The sequence below is a fragment of the Pleuronectes platessa genome, chromosome 21 (genome assembly GCF_947347685.1).
Source record: "Pleuronectes platessa chromosome 21, fPlePla1.1, whole genome shotgun sequence".
NCBI classification, from domain to species: domain Eukaryota; kingdom Metazoa; phylum Chordata; class Actinopteri; order Pleuronectiformes; family Pleuronectidae; genus Pleuronectes; species Pleuronectes platessa.
The window spans coordinates 13,745,433-13,758,457 of record NC_070646.1 but is presented as its reverse complement, the minus strand read 5'-3'; the positions used below and the strand labels follow the sequence as shown (position 1 = coordinate 13,758,457).

Below are 13,025 nucleotides of genomic sequence, written 5' to 3'. Positions count from 1 at the left end.
AAAACGAGTAGATTTAGTGAATATCAGCAGATGTGAAGAGGAAAAGACGGAGAGAATGTTTTGTATAAGCTGCAGTTTAGATATTCATCGTTGTAGCTGCAAATCTGATTTATCAGGATGAGCACCGTTTGTCGCCATTTCTCCACATCTTTCTTTTTTCTCTGGGAACTGTGAGAGAATCGAGAATGAGATTAACATCTCTTTGCAGGTGTGAACAAGTTTTCTCTAAAAGTCTTTTCATGTGTTCATCACTGCTCATCGTCGCCACTTTTTTTTTATTCGCATTACAGTACACCTACACCCAAGCTGATATTAGGCATTTCATATCTGTAAAATATAAATGTTTAAAGAGCCGTCACCGGTGGGGCCTTTTCTTTCAGATATTTTCGGATACTTTTCCCATGCGAGGCAGCAGGAGACTGGTGAGAGAGCGAGAGCTGCGTGGCGTGGGTGGTGGTGTCCAAACAACAGATGCACGCGGAAATGCAGACATGTGTTTGCTTTCCGGTTTATCCCCCCCCCTACACACATATGTTATAGAGACGCTGAATTTAGTTGTATTGCTCGGTTGGATTTGTTTTCTGGCAGATACAGATTTGTCCACCTTGTGAGGTTCAGTGAAGGCTGTGGCAGGGGTCTGGTGGGCCTTGGCAGAGGGAAGCGACTCTACTTGCTTATTATCAGTTATTCTACTTTCAGCGTGTTAGTGTGGATCCTCTGGGGACACACACAAGGGATTTCAATGGAGAAATTCACTTCTCAATATTTTGTTTCACGTGTATTTGAATACATGTGTGAACAAGGCCTCCGAGGCACAGCCACACCAGCAGGGACTGATGCCTCTGAGTCTGGTGACTCCGCTCTCCATTCATTCCACTTGTTTACCTGTTGCCATGATAACTGTCAGTGGCTCTTCAACCGCCAGTTCTCCTGGCCCACACTTTCCCCCCCACTCCCTCTCATCACACGTCCCAGAGGTCCACTCACTGACTCAAATTCTAAACATCGTAAAACATTGAAAAAACACCTGGTTTATTAGGTCACGCTGGCGACTGATCATCAGTGAAGGTAGTCACATTAATACACCGTAATCCTAAAATGTCCTTTTGTTGAGCTGACACACATAAACTTTATTTCTAAGCCAATTGTCAATTCTGCATTAGTTCAACTAACTCGATCCCGACGAGTGGGGCAGAAATGCTGAGGAATTTTTTTTACCACAACAAGTCTGTGCGACGTCTGGACGTGCACGTGTGCCGACCGCAGGAGCTCCCCCACTTAGTTTTATTACACCAGGTCGTTATGTTCTTCCGTGCCTTGTTCTACTGGCTTCTTTTTTTTTTCTTTCTGTAGAGTCGCACATAATACTGCCAAGGACTAATTGGCATAGTCACATATTCTCAAACTGTATCTTTTTCGCTCTCCCTTTGTGTGTGTGCGTGTGTGTGTGTGTGTGAATAAGTAAGTAAGAGAAAACCAGCCGAGAGAGACGGGTTGAATCGGCAGAATGTCTGGTTCATGCCCCCGCTAACCGCCGCAGTCGCCCAGACACATATCGGCAGTTCCTGTGCATTATGGGATACGGCGCTGGCAATAAACAGAAACAGGGGAAATCTGAAATGAGGTGACTGAGACTTTTTACGACTTGTTCTCTTCACAATGCAGATGTCTGCAGCCTAAATCTGACCGGCCCCATAAAACTCTAGCTTATAACCTGCTATGAATCAATTATACGTCTCACTGTCTGCAGCTGAAAAACAGGAACGCACTCTGACTGTCTTCTGATTGATATTTGTCTCCATGGTTGAACACTCTTCCTTCTTTTTCTTTATTTCTTTTTTCCTGATCTTGACTGTTGAGCTGGCTTCACTGGCCCAGGGAACGTGAGCCTGAATCAGAGAGGCAAGTTGTTAATGAGGTGTTCTATCAAAATGTAAGTTCATTAGAGGTTTCTTGCCCTCGGAATTTCAAGTCTCGGCTCAAGACCAAGTATGTCCTGGGCCGTATGAACCTCTGGCCTGACTGCTGACTCAGCTAGCTTTACAAAAGGTGTTCAACTGAGGGTAAGAGACGATGGGGGACGTCTCTGTCTGGTAGAGAATTCTGTGGTTTAGTTTAAGTTTTATATGAAAATGAGCACCGCTTTCCAGATTTCCATTCATGAGCGGTCACTGTTGGGGGGGGGGGGGGGGGGCTCACCTTTGATAAGAGGGTGTTAACCTTTTCAAATATAGATAAATATCATAAAGTAGAGACATCCCGAATGGTTGACTCTACAGAATCAATCATTGGCCTTGCAAGGTCAAAGATGATTTGAGACACTAGGTGGCGCTATGTGCTGTGCTCAACCAGTCAATGTAATGATAACTGTAAATCACTTGCGTCACAGGTCGTGTAGGATGCCAACCATGACATACACACGCACAGTCTGTGGTGAAAGATGGAATAAACCTTTTTTATTGGAGGACATTGTTCGGGTTTCTCTCCAGAGAATGCTCAGATAGATGGTTCTGATTTAAGAGATGCTGAGTTCAAATATAAAGTCCGATAATCACATCACATGCAGTTTGGTGAGTTTTTATCAAAACCATCTTCCAAAGTTTAGAGAAGCATTAGTGGACACAGCAGGAAAGGAAAACATTACTGGGATTTGGGCAAATAAATTACAAAGGATAAAAAAGGGCCACAGAAAAAGTTCTTTTTTACGTTAATGTGTGGCCAGAGAGGACAACACCGTCCAACCCCCTGATTTATGTTTTCATAAAAAAAAAAGAAAGAACCTGATATCATCCCAATATATCAGTGCAACCCTCGTCTTTTACCGTTATTTTTGGATCCCTCCACTTTAGGGATCTTGAAAACGTTAGGACTGAATCCTCAAGCTGGCCACGCTCATCAGCATGTTCCTCCATCTTCTTTGATTTGGTTCTGTCTTTGATATCAATAAGTTTGATTTGGAAGGGAATAAGTGAAGTCATCTTGTGAACTTGAACTGGATCCACTGATATTGTTTGGATAGGTGCACGTCGGCCTTGAAAGACGCACAATGTTGCTGTAAGCATCACTTTTTTACTCCATGCTAACTGGGCTGCCACTGGCATTTGGCTCAGTCCTCATGAAGAATTACTTTGAGGAATGAAGATGAGGATTAAAAGAGGATTTTATACACATGTTTCCGAGAGGCAGTGCTACTCTGAGAGCTAAGCACATTGGCTACAAGTTATTTCTCATTATTCTATATTTTTTTAAACAAACTCCATCGTCCTGAATACTATTAAAAACACATCACTACAGATTGTTCTTAGTCAATCCCAGAAACACTCCCTAGCTGCTTTAAATACTTCAAGATTTGAATCTGGTCGGCCTCTGTATTTGATCGAATCGTTTCTTTTGTGTTTCACTCCAGAGTTTATTAGACACGTATTTACAGATATTGAGAAGCCCAATATTTTGTGTGGATGCATTTCACCTGTTACAGACAACACAAGATGCACAGAGCCAGGACATCAGGGTAAAAGTGACCAGAACAATCCGGATTCCTGATGCAACAACATCGATTACTAACTGAATACATTTGATAGTCTGTGTGATGAGAGACAGAGATGAGCAGACACAAACACAAAGAAACTTAATACAATACAAACCTTCAAAGCTCATGTAAATCATAATCATCCTGTTCACTGAGCTGGTAACATATATCGTGTTATACATGTTTAATAGAGCCAGAGACTCAATTTTATTTATTGTTTTGGTTGTGTGTGGTTTATTCTATGTATTTAGGTTATTACATTTTTTTTAACTCTAATTAACAATGTCAGAGTTAATATTCTGTAAAGTAAATTTCTTTGAAAGGGTGTACTTGCATGATTATGATATAATATTATCATTATACCAGTGGTTAAAAAATGGATTCACAACATATAGATGTATTATCGCCTTGCCAAAAGGTGCAATAAAAGATTGTATGTCTATATATATATATATATATATATATATATATATATATATATATATATATATCTCCTTTACCTTAATTAGAAACAGAAGTGATCCTTTGGATCTCGTGCCTAGGTTTGTAGACCACACATTACAAGACGGCAGTTTTTAATGACAGTTATAACTGAATAGCCAAAACAGTCAAATAAATACTATTTAATATGTATCCAATTATTATTCATGTCTTATTTATTGCCTGTGCATTACCAAACATTGTAAAATATATCAATACCTGCTACACATTTTTTGTTAATGCATATATATTACAGCACAATGTATTTACAATAGATATTCAAATGTAATTATATATTTTCGTAGAAAACTGCCTGCAATGATGAAATACAGATGTTTTGTCAGCTTTCATTTATCCAGGTGCTCAAGGTCAGAGTATGTCACATTGACTTTCTCCAAACATTCTCTCCCAGCATGGATTCTAACTAGCAACCCTCTGAGCCACTACCTTGATTCAGTGTGCACTGGGCCACAGCTCACGTTGAAACTCTTTGTTCTCTCCAGGATATTCCTGCGCGGAGACGTTTGTTGGACCACTCAGCCAGAAGTCTAAGTCACTGTGACAGTTACTGGCAACAGAGAGTAGCAGCGCTGCTTGAGTTATAGGATATTACTACATGTGGGATCCCAGCGAGCGTGAGCTATGCTCCCACTGCGTCTTTTGATCACAATTTATTGCAGTGTGTTTTGACTTTGCCTTCTGATACACCGAGCAGAAAAGTGAGGGTAAGACAACATGGAGATATCTGTATGTTGTCTCCTGGATATTGATAAAGAGGATTATACAGATGATTGAGATTTAAAGGCTGAATTGCCAGTGATAACTCATTAAGGCTGTGCAGGGCAGAAGTGTGCTCTTTGGCTGACAAACATTTCTATTTATTCGTTAAATGAATGGACCATAACGGCCCCCAACAGCAATTGTCTAATCATATTGTGGCATACATGTGTGGCACCATAACCAAGCATTGCAGACCAGTAAATCATTACATTTCTCCAGAGGCCTGAATATTGTCCACAGGGTGCACCTTTCAAAAAGAAAAAGATCCTAATCAAACTTTTGTTAAGGTTTAGTGAAGGAGATGGACGCAGAGGTTACAAACAAAAAGGAATTTAATATAATAAAAGGCTTTAAACAAGAGACAGAGTTCTTAGGCTCGGGAGGGCGGCCCGGAGGCCGGTCAGGGACAGAGTACATAGTCCCAGGAAGACGGCACCGTAGCCGCTCAAGGGCCGGGTTCAGTGGCTCCACACGGACTGGAGCAGTGACTGGAGCCAACGCCGGTGTGAGGATCTCCGACGCCGAAACACAGGGAACGTCAGCCGAGAGCCTCCGGCGCAAAGCAGGCACTGGAGCAGGGACTGGACCCAACGCCGGTGTGAGGATCTCCAACGCCGAAACACAGGGAATGTCAGCCGAGAGCCTCCGGCGCGAAGCAGGCACTGGAGCAGGCACTGGAGCCAACGCCGGTGTGAGGATCTCCGATGCCGAAACACAGGGGACGTCAGACGAGAGCCTCCGGCGCGGAGCAGGCACTGAAGCAGGTGCTGGAGAAGGGGCTGGAGCTGGCACCGCGAGGACCTCCGACGCCGTAACACAGGGGACGTCAGCCGAGAGCCTCCGGCGCGAAGCAGGCACTGGAGCAGGGGCTGGAGAAAGGGCTTGAGCTGGCACCGCGAGGATCTCCAACGCCGAAACACAGAGAACGTCAGCTGAGAGCCTCCGGCGCGGAGCAGGCACTGGAGCAGGCACTGGACCAGGGACTGGAGAAGGGGCTGGAGCTGGCACCGCGAGGACCTCCGACGCCGAAATACACGGGACGTCAGCCGAGAGCCTCCGGCGCGGAACAGGCACTGGAGCAGGCACTGGAGCAGGGACTGGAGCCAGTGCTGGGGCAGGTGCAGGAGCGGACGCCGCTGTGAGGACCACTGACGTCGGAGAAAGAGAGACATCAGACGGGAGCCTCCGTCGCGGAGCAGGGACTGGGTGCGGAGCTGGCACCGCGAGGATCTCCGATGCCGAAACACAGGGGACGTCAGCCGAGAGCCTCCGGCGCGGAGCAGGCACTGGAGCAGATGCTGGAGCAGGGTGCGGAGCCAACGCCGGTTTGAGGATCTTCGACGCCGAAACACAGGGGACGTCAGCTAGGATCCTCCGGCGGGGGGCAGGGACAGGAGACTGCAACCCAGTCGGGACTGCATGTGGCTGGGACCCAGTCGGGGCAGAAGGTGGCTGGGGCCCAGTCGGGGCTGGAGGTGGCTGGTGCCCAGTCGGGGCTGGAGGTGGCTGGTGCCTCTGATTAGACTGCTGAAGGGAGAGGCTCCTGCTGTGGATGCCCCCCCCTCCACCGTCTACCCCCCACACCAGAACCTTTTTGGAGGCTGCGGGGTCCTCCCAGAGCCAGGCGGGTTCCCTCAAAAGGGTTTGACCCCACTCCACTTCCGACATCAAATCAAAATAATAAAGTCTTTCAAAAAATAAACTAACCTCTGCTGGGTCCATAGTTTGGTCGGTTCGTTCTGTTACGGTTTGAGGGAGGAGATGGACCCAGGATGCAGAGGTTACAAACAAAAAAGGTATTTAATATAATAAAAGGCTTTAAACAAGACAAAAACAAAACACTAACACTAACAGGTACGTTCTGGCGACAAGGCACACAGAGTACAAGGAAGCAGGAGAAGCTGGTCGAGACAGCAGAGACAAACAAACCATATCTATCACGTGTGGAAACGAGTAGACAACGAGTAGCACAACCACGAGTGGAAAATAACGAGTACGAACCGACCAAGGGCTTGGGGAACACAGAGGCTTAAATAGAGACACAGAGGGAAGGCAGAAGCAATTAAACACAAGTGAAACACATGAGGACTGGGAAGACAATCACCGAAAGGAAGTGACACACCCGAGAAGCTGGAAACAACACACAAGGAAGGAGAAACTACAAAATAAAACAGGAAACAGAACACACAAGGAGAAACAGAGTGCACACATGAAAACAGAGATCTAACAGTTAACAGAAAACACTACAACTTTGGGTTTATCTGCTCTAACCTATGCTGCTAATGTTAGCATGTTTGGCTAATAATCTTACCTACATTTGTTTTTCCAGTGGGTTGGGACTGACTACTGCAGCCTTTGTGTTGTCAAAGTTTCAAAAATAACTGGAAATATCTTTTCGTTTATTAGGTATTAGTAACCCAAAAGTGAAGCCCTAGCATCTTGATCGCCACCTGTTGACTGGCTGGAGTATAGCTCATAAACGCAGCTTTCTCCATGTTAGTGACACGTTATGTCAAGTAAAATGTTCTCAAAAATGGTTTCTGTCATTTTAGGGTATTTTTTATTTGACTGATATAAGTAAGTGCTTATGTTTCCGGTAAAATTGTTTATGGTAACTTTTGTAATATTATTTAAACTGGATGAAACATAGTGATTGACAGCTGACTTGCAACATTGCGAGATGACAGCGTTAATATCCAGGAGATTTGGGCTTCATTTCTGTACAATGGGAGGAAGCAGAGACATGTTGTCCATCTTTATTTAGTGCCTATGGGGAGCTCTGCATATTAATTAGTTTGGGGAAACCTTCTCCAGCTGAATTAAGTGAAGTGTAAACATAACAAACTTATTGCTTGTCCAAGTATGGTTTTCTATAATTAGCAGTAAAGACCCCAAAGGTTCTGGTAAAACAAAGGAAAATCTGTATTTTATCTTTATACGTCAATAACACTGTATTATAATAGAACTGGCTCGATCCTGCTCTACACGAACAATGCTACTGTTTGATCTTTGTCTTCTCTGGATCATCAGCTGTTGAGGATGCTGATCTTTGCCATGGACATGGAGTTTCAGGGTGCTTTCCACTCAACCTGTTTGCTTTGGTTAAAAAACATTCTGCTGCATCTTCCCAGTTTGAACTCTTGATTCTGACGTTTGAGTTCTGAAAGCAAACAGAAAACGAACTTTAAAATGACTCCGGCTGCTGTACCAGAGCGGCTCAAAATATGAACTTATATCATCTATATCTACCTGTGAAGACTTTACTATGATCATACTGATCAGTCTGTTGTGGTTTTGCTCTTTTTTTTTTAAGTGACTGATGCGTACATTTGCCAACATTTGTCATGGCTGTTCTCTAGCTGTAACCTCCTCTTAAATGATAACCTCCGTTTAGCAGCATGTGCACTCAGCAAGTGGTACGCAACGTTTTAGTCCTTTGGCCACAGGTTCACCAGATGTTGTAGCAATGAACATAGGGAAAAACAGTCAAAGTAGCTCTGATGAGTCACCGGCATAACGGACCATGGTATGAAACCCGATTTGGGCTGCATCTGCCTTGAGAGGACATATTAGTGAAAACAGTGTCATTACCACAGCCTGAGGCCTTGCAGGCCAGCACCTCATGCGGTGGACTGTTTGCCAAAAAACAAAGGAGATGAGAGGGAAACAGGCTGAATACAATACAACTGGGGATGGAGGGGGGAGCTGGAGGGAATGGGCCAAAGTATTTGTTTTATCTGGCGCGAGTGAGATACTTGCATCATAGCAGTCCTCCAAGAATAATGTCAAAACCTGATGACTCTAAGAGAAAATAAAGAGTTGACGAAAATAAAGCTTAGCCTGTCTCACCTGGGTAGAGCTGAAACTGGAGGAGAGTGCAATGATGGGTTTTGGGCAACAGACATATTTGTGTCTCATTGGCTTGTCTGATTTTATCTCAAGGCTACCAAAATGATAAATGAAGACAGTGTGACATTCTCCCAGATACATAACAAGGAACTAAACTGAGGAGGGGGGGTCGTGGTGGTGTTGGTTGTGGCTCAGGAGGTAGAGAGGGCCATCCACTAACCAGAGAGTCAATGGATCGATCCCCTGCACCTTCAGTCTGCACTCTGAAGTGTCCTCGGGCAAGATGCTAAGGATATAGATGACCTGTATGAATTCCCCGGACTTGTGCATTTTTAAGTCTTATGCCGTTTTAGACCCCTATGTGATGTCATCAGGTTAAGAAGGGGGTGAAGCAGAACTTAGTCTAGGAATCCCCCCCGGGTTCTGGACACTGGTGGTGGTTGATGAAGCAGATAAGGTGATGATGATGATCCTGCTGAAGACTGGAGGAGATTGGGGCGGAGGTGGGTTGCACATGTCACTGAATGACGGCTGACTACGGTAGAGAGGAGAAGGGATTTCAAGTTTGACAGCAGCCTCATGAATGGCTGGAAGAGACTGTGGCAGAATATGATTGGCCGTTAGAAACGCCCCCAATCAGCTGATTAATAAGCATAGTGAGTGAGAGTACTGAGATTGATAGAATGGGTAGAAATCTTCCCGACTGAAGTTACGTTAAGCCTCATTTTCAGGATGTGCACATTTTAGTGACTAAAGATGTCTGTGACTGTTTTCAAAATCCCATATTTACACCAAAACGACCTGAATCTGACCTTTGTCTCACAAAAGCTCACAGAACCTTGTTATCGAAACAGAAAAACAAGCCTACCCTACTTTTTTACCATCAACCATTCATGAGTTACAAGAACAGTGCCTTCTGCAAAGAGAGCAAAGCAAGTGGAAAACGTTCAATGTTCTACAATAAAAGTGTGGACAGCAAATGGGGGGAATTAGTGGTCGGTAAGAATGCATCTGAGGCGATGAGTAGAAACCAATGTTCTCACTCCTGATGTCATAGGCTGGGGTGCACCGGGCGGTGAGACGTCGGTTCACCTTTCCCTGTCCCGGCACGCGAAGGACGCCCAGGGGAGCAAGACGTCAGCATCACCGCAGCCGTCAGCATCATCAACACTAACGTCATCAAGTGGTGAAGGTAGAGTCAATATGTCTTTCACACATCCATTTTTTGACCTACTTAGGATGAGGGATTTCGTCCCTGCCTCTCTTTACCTGTCTCAATAACCCATTTGCTTCCTCTCTTATCCCACGCCGTGCATTAATACACTTACACCACATTTTAAGTGTTACTATTCCTTGGTTTATTTTCAGTCCATAAAACCCCTGCATCAATAGTACAGCTGGGTATCAGGCTTTGTCTCATATGTTATTAATAAAACCTGACTTGTTAGCAGACTGGTGTCTGGCGTCCAGAAACAGACTGCAGCGGTTTTTAATCCAGTCCTAAAGATGCTAAAGTCATTCTGAAAATGGCCAAAGCTTAAAAACAGCCCTTTCCCTGCAAAATATGTTCCCGAGCAGCAGCTTTCTGCACCTGCATGTGTTGCTTGATATGTATATCTTAATAGCCAAGTGTGCACTTAATTTTTCTGTTTTTACTCAATTTTCTTTTTTGCCTATGATGGGATTTTAGCTCCCTCTTGTTTTCTTTCACCCACACCCCCCACTTCCCATCCTTACTGTCTCACCACAGCTTTTCACTGTTTGGGTTAATGTGGTTGGAATCGGACAAGCCAGGATTTACACACATAGGAAAGATAAGGGGACAGTTTTACGGCACAACCACTATTACAGAGGTGTGCGCGAGAGTCGGAGAACCATTTTTAGACTGCAGACACGGCTGGAAAATTGGTGTAAGCTACTAAAAACCGAGTTGTAACATTTTAGGGCCTCATGGCTTTTCACGGAAACACCTCCCTGTACAGAAAATATACTTTATTAATCATGTGGCTATTAGCATGATTGTCAGTATCCGGGGGTGGGGTGGGGGGGGGGGGGGCTGTAATAGTCTAGGATTTCTGCCTGTAAGACACAAAATCAATAAGGAAAAATTCATAATTTTACCACAGTAATAACTTTGTGGCACTAGATATATATATTTTAAAGAATTCAAGACCATTTTCCATCCAGACAACACTGCTTTCATATTCACCTAGTTAACTTAGCTGGAAGCTGCCCAGTGCACCCACAATCTGACCTACTGGTCACTGAGCTATCCCACTAGTGCACTGGCCCTTAAGGCCTTGCTCAAGGACATATCACTAGAAGAAAGCCGGCTCAGCAGTTATACTTTCTCATTCAGCACAATACCTGGCAAATGGTGGCCGTGGAGCAAAAATGTCCGGCCAGCAATAATATCTGGCCCGCCAGATCATTTTGATGATTCGTATTTTTTAATTTTAAGTATAACACTAACTTTGTGGACAAAGTCAAAGTATAACTTTTTTGCTGAATTTTGAGCTGAATTACAGAGCTTTCAATCTGATAAATTGGAAATTTCGGATTTGAAGATTGCATTGTTCACTTGTTTAAAAGGCCTTTTGAAATAGCTGACATGCAATTTGTTGTATGAAAAAACGAAAGTATATATCAATCAAACTTATGTATGGGCCACTCGTAAACTGTAACAGAGAAAAAAAAAACTGACTACAAAATAAGTGCAAATTCTATCTTATATCTGTTTTGTATGCAAAGTGAATCATTTCAGTATAGGAGGAGGGGTTACAAAACATGGTGTTCAGGTACCACTGCTAAATAATTATGGTAAACATTACCAAAGCCCTGTCAGTATCTTTCATTGAGTCATAGAATAGTTGAAGCCAGGTGGTACAAGAAATAAAGTTGAATTTTTAGGAACAAAGCTGATTAGATCAGGAATTCAAGCAACACCTATATTAATGCAATATTATTCCTGAATCATCAGAATCAGAATCAGAAAGTATGTATTGCCAAGTAGGTTTACACCTACCTGGGATTTTCTTTGGTATATAGGTGCATATAATGAACATAAAACATATAGGGACTTACTGACCCTAGCAAAACAATTTGCCCAGGGGAAAAATTAACTCCGGTCCTCAAAGGAGCCCCCCTAAAAATGTAAGAGCCACCTTAGGGCCCTTACGGTTTGAGTGCTGCAGATTGCTAAACAAATGGCAAAATAATCAGATTACTACAATGTAATTGTCACACAGAACCAGTTGCCCTGGGGAAGTTCAACAGTTTGGGAATCCGACCTTGGATTGTGCAGGAGAGCAGAATATACTCTGGGAAGACAATAGATTCAGAAAGGTTTTAATTAACAAAAGTCTTAGCACCAAGCTAAAAATAGTTGTTTTTCATTAACAGTTGCATGGTGGAAACCAAATGCAGGTCATATAGGGCAGTAAGCGTACAGCTTGTTGCGCCTTCACTATGCTGGATACACGGTCTGTGTATTGGCAGCAGTCACAAGCAGGACTTCCCCAGCGGTTCGCCGTGCTTGTTGCTGGTGACCTGCTGCCCTGTGTGGTAACAGTGTCAGTGGGACACAGAGTCGTCTGTGCAGCAGCAGCACACTGGCCTGTTGTGACTGTGGCTCGTTAAACAGAGGCCCTGTATGCCTGTCCGTGAGTGGCACGTGTGTCCTCTCTCTCGCTGCGCTGCTAAAAATAGCAACAACAACAATGGCACCGGGAAATGCCTGGTTAGAAAACAGAAGGGGGAAAAAATGACCTCAGATGATATCGCGTTGCAGCCTATGAATAACGCGTAGACAAATCCTATTTTCCATCGACGGCAGAGAGGGCTGAATACTTAGGAGGGTTGTTTGCTGGAGCTATTCATCTATTTCATCCCTTCACAAGTACTTTGGATGAAATTAAACTGCAGACTGAATAGATGGACGACATGTCCAAAAATGAAGACAGTATCCTGGATACAAATGTGAACATGCTACCTTTGGCCTTTGGAGCCTGATGTAGCGATGGGGGGAATCGAGCCACAGTAGCAAGGTTGTGTTGATACACACTCTCGACCAATCAAAGGTCAGTCTCCAGCTGTCAATCATGACATTTGACCCCTTTTTTGTATCGTAGAATAACTCATTAAAACACTTGGACAAACTTTGTATAAAGAGCTACCATAAACGAAAAAAAAAAAAGTCTTTGAGAAAACTTAATTTTGGCGTGTTCTACTTTTAAGTGTGGCCTATGTCCCTTTCACTAACATGGAGGAGGATTAATGATGTATACTGCAGCTAGCCACCAGGTGGCGATCAAGACACTTTGGGTTCAATTACGATAAACAGTCATGTCGTCCATCTTCGGGCTCTTCCACACTGGGCAGAACCATT

At 44.0% G+C, this 13,025-nt stretch overlaps 1 long non-coding RNA gene across 2 annotated transcripts in view; it reads left to right on the top strand.

Moving 5' to 3' along the window:
- The window catches only part of LOC128427419 (uncharacterized), a 204,102-nt gene that overhangs the window by 58,149 nt on the left and 132,928 nt on the right, over positions 1 to 13,025 (top strand). Inside the window, exon 1 of one of the 2 annotated variants that reach the window (XR_008333336.1) lies at positions 9,729 to 9,830. The exons of the other annotated variant lie outside the window; for it this stretch is intronic. This is a non-coding gene — a long non-coding RNA (uncharacterized LOC128427419). Of the gene's footprint in view, positions 1 to 9,728; positions 9,831 to 13,025 lie in introns of those variants that run through there. 2 annotated transcript variants of the gene reach the window in all.